Raw genomic sequence first — 5,177 nt, forward strand, 5'->3', positions numbered from 1 at the left:
AAAATAATTATATATAAATATATAAATATATATATATATATATATATATATATATATATACATATATATATATATATACATATATATATATATATATACATATATATATATATATATATATATAAATTCTGTACACAATTAATATTATATGTATGTTCTAATACATAATATATATATATATATATATATATATATATATATATATATATATATATATATATATATATATATATATATATATATATATATAATGTAAGTATATATAATATTTTGAAATTTTAAAACATAATTTAAACATTTGTAAAATAAGATAAATAATTAGGTGTAATTTAAAATGAATTTTTATATAAATATATATGATTTCCATATATAATTATTATTATATGCATATTGTTGTTCTATAAAATTTATGATTAATAAATATTCAATAAAAGTTATTATATAATACATTATATGATATTACATAACTAGTAATATATAATGCAAGCTAAAAATATAATTGTTATATTAATATTACTACCTTCATTATTATTATTAAAATAAATATTAACAATAATATTAATATCAGTATTATTAATATTAGATACAATTGATTTGTTATATTTATTATTATTATCATTGTTAATATCATTATTATTAGTAATAAAAAATATAATTTTAGTTATTATGATTAGTATTATTATTATTATTATCATTATTATTAATAAGTATTAGTATTATTATTATTATTATAAATTATTATTATTATTATTAATGTAATTAGAAAATAATACATTTTATTATTATTAATGTTAACAATATTATTATTATTATTTTTATTATTAGTAGTATCATTATTATTTATTATTACTATTAATATAATTATTATTATGATTTATATAATTATTAATCATTAATATTAATATTAATTATAAAGCCTAATCTAGTACGAATTTGTTACCCGTTAACATCGACACTGTTGGTGATTTTCGTTTTGGTCGGATATTGTTATAGGTCGATTTCAATCACAATTCAAAACAGGACTTCGTTATATATTGATCTCTGTAATTTGTTAACGAATTAAAAACCATAAAATTTAGAAAGAAAAAAGGTCGTACCCTCTGTTACTTGTTCTTTTATACAAAAAATTCAATTTTGAATGAGAATTGTAAAACTAAATATATGGTTTTGTTAGGAATCATATATGTAATCTTTCTGTAGAGTGTCAAATTTCAATTCATCAAAACGAATTCGAATTTGTTGAGTCAAAGTTTTTAAGAAAAAAAGTCAACAGTTGTTCTTCTATTGAATTTGAAATTTCTGTTATGTTTCAAGTCAAATTGAGGATTTGGATTACATGAATGATTTAAAAACTAATTCATGTAGAAAGCGTGATACAAAAACATCTAAATCTCAAAATCTGAATTTATGTTCTTCGTTTTTTGTAACAGCGAGTTCTTCTTTTTTTATTTTTATTTTTATTATTTTTTTTCTTTTCGCTTGTGGCTGTTAAAGACTAAAAATCAAAGTCATTTTTACACCCACTTCAAACCTTTAATTGACTGTTATGATTATGGTATATTTTCTTATCGAGCTGCTAAGGAAGAAGGAGAAGATAGAACGGATAAATAATATGGTTTATAATAATTAGAAGAGTAATTAAATCAGAAAATGGGCAATAGCCCAACTGGTCAGAGTGTTTAAGGGTTTTCAAGAGGTCGCGGGTTCGAGCCTCGCTTGAGACAATTTTTTTATAAAAAACATTGGAAGGTATAATTTACTACCAAAATTATTATTATTATTATTATCATGATTATTATTATTATTATTATTATTATTATTATTATTATTATTATTATTATTATTATTATTATTATTATTTTTATAATTGCTATAAGTATTATTACTATGTTGATTATTGTTAAATATTATCATTTATGTATGTTTTAATATTATTATGATTAGGGTTATTATTATTATTATTATTATTATTATTATTATTATTATTATTATTATTATTATTATTATTATTATTATTATTATTATGAAAATAATACAAGTTATTATTATTTTCATTAGTATTAGTATTAGTATTAAGTTATTATCATTAGTATTATTATTATTATTAACATAGGTATGGTTATCAATATTATCATTATTGTTATTAATTAGATTATTACTACTATTTTTATTAAAACTATCTTTTATCAAAAATTAACATTTTTTTTTATTAAAGTTATTATATATATTAAAAATTTCATTTAGGTTAGTATCATTATTATGAACATTATTTATAAAAATATTTACATATAACAAACTATCGGTTTTTAAATAAAATACTAAACATATATTTATAGACATATTAATATAACAAATGAATATAAAAATTATTTTAAATGTATATATATAAAATAAATATATAACATAAAATTTAAGATATAATACATATAAATAAAGTATATATATAAAATATTTAATATATGTAACATAACAAAATCTATATTTTTATATATAAAAATGAATATATATATTAATAAAGAAATACATAAGTTACTAATATAAAAATTATATCATTAAAAAAAATATAATTGTTCGATTACAAGGATACGTTTTAATATATATACAAATGATATAGGTTCGTGAATCCGAGGCCAACCCTGCATTGGTCAATGTCGTCATATGTATTTTTACTACAAAATACAGTATAGTGAGTTCATTTGATTCCCTTTTACTCTTTACATTTTTGGGACTGAGAATACATGCGCTGTTTTTATAACTGTTTTACTAAATGCTTTGAGATATATTTTTGAACTGAGAATACATGAACTGCTTTTATAAAAGTTTGACGAAATAGACACAAGTACTTAAAAATATTCTACGAATGAGTTATTATGAGTACATCGGATATCACTCCTTTTTAGTCTGGTAATCTAAGAATTAGGAAACCGAGCTCCTAATTGACGTGAATCCTAAAGATAGATCTATGGGCACTAACCAGCCCCAGTTAGAGAATTTGAACTGCTTTAGTACTTCGAAATAGGTATACAACTGCCAGCTTTAAAAGATATGATCTGTTTGTGAGGTGTACACAACCATCATATTTAAAAGAGTGGCCTGATTGTATGCTTTTTGCATGACCGTGCGGAATGCCGGTATGCGGGGGATATTCTAGATGCCTTTTGTTAAGGTCGATTACCAGGTGTTGTAGTTCGTATGAATGACTTATATCTCTATGCCTTGCAAAATGCCTGATATGAGATTATGTTTATGAAAGATATTAAAAATCGCGAGGCAACCTACGGGGGAGAAAAGGATACGAACCTACTCTGCTAAGCATTACGAAATATGGTTTTGTACATGAGATAGGTGTGCTGTATTTAAATCTTGTGGTCTATTAAAATGATAAATTTTATTGTTTACGATAAACCTATGAACTCACCAACCTTTTGGTTGACACTTGAAAGCATGTTTATTCTCAGGTATGAAAGAAATCTTCCGCTGTGCATTTGCTCATTTTAGGGATATTACTTGGAGTCGTTCATGACATATTTCAAAAGACGTTGCATTCGGGTCATTGAGTTTATCAAGATTATTATCAAGTTATTTATAGTTTGGATATATTATGAAATGGTATGCATGTCGTCAACTTTCGATGTGATGAAAGTTTGTCTTTTAAAAATGAATGCAATGTTTGTAAAATGTATCATATAGAGGTCAAGTACCTCGCAATGAAATCAACTATTGTGAATCATTTATAATTGATATGGACTTCGTTCAGATGGATTAGGACGGGTCATTAAATTTGGTATCAGAGCGGTGGTCTTAGCGAACCAGGTCTTGCATTAGTGTGTCTAACTGATAGTTGTCTGGACTTCGACCGTGTCTGGATGTCAAAAGTTTTGTTTATCATTTCGTGTCGAAAATTACTTACTTATCATCCTTAAAGTCTAGACACATCTTACTGCCTCTATTGCCTAGATAGTGTATACACAAAACTCATATCTTAGCATATCTGCTAATTCGTATCTTAGCGTATCTATTACTGTTACCTTTGCCTAACAGATTTTGAAATTTTCTCCGTAATTTGTGAAATCTTTATGCTATATATAAGTATTCTATGTAGTTAGAATATCATCTAATATTCGAAAATCATTTCCTATCGAAAAATCCTTTACTCAATCGTACGAAATGGAACTCGTCACTAGTTAAAGTTCTTCAGAACCCGAAAGCTATTCCAACATGGATGTTCACCTAAGCTCCAGAAGCAGCATCACCAGAATGAATCAACCAATAAACCATCCCCAATTCATCTGATGAGTTCATAGTCGACTTAATCAACGGAAACGAGAAGAAGGCAATTCCTTTCCACCAATCAAATTTCCCTCTTGGCGAAGAACCTGGAATACTTACCGGCGAATCAGCCCGAAACACCATTTTCACCCTTATTTCCAGGATATCTCCTCACGATTATATTCTATCTAAAATTCTAAACCTTATTCATCCGCTGGTTCCGACCGACAATCATCCCGGAATAATAGAAGAAGTCAACGAACTTCGCGCTCGAGTAATCAATTTGGAGAATATGGTGCAAAAATTACCAGCTTCAGCAATATCACCAGCACCAACAGTACCATTAATAACAGCACCAGTACCATCAACAATCCATACCTCAACATCTCTTTCTGTACCTCAAGTATAATCACCGTTCTACGTATCGTTCTACATCAATTATCTTCGTTCTTCATGGCGATTATGTAATCTCTAAAGTCTTAGAGATTACTTATTGTAGCTCAAACCGAAAAGCAAATGAGATTAATATCATATTAACTCATTAAAACCATGATTACATCTGAAGAAAATATATATATATATATATATGTTTTCATAAAGATTGTAATTAAAAATTCTTTTGTACAAACTGTTAATGGTGAAAATATTTTAACGGGTAGGTAATACCCGAGGAATATTTAGATTTCACATTAATAAGTTACAATGTATATTCTTCGAATTTGATTCAACGATCATTTACTATCCTATTTACATCCACAGATATATGAATCCGTTCACCACAGAATAACCATTTTTATTCAATTGCATATTTGGATTTTGACCTATCAGAATCCAACAAGTGGCATAATGAAGAAAACATTTAACAAAATAAAATTTGTTAGAAACCAACAAATTTAATCATGAGAAAT

Source organism: Rutidosis leptorrhynchoides, chromosome 6 (genome assembly GCF_046630445.1).
Source record: "Rutidosis leptorrhynchoides isolate AG116_Rl617_1_P2 chromosome 6, CSIRO_AGI_Rlap_v1, whole genome shotgun sequence".
Lineage (NCBI taxonomy): Eukaryota > Viridiplantae > Streptophyta > Magnoliopsida > Asterales > Asteraceae > Rutidosis > Rutidosis leptorrhynchoides.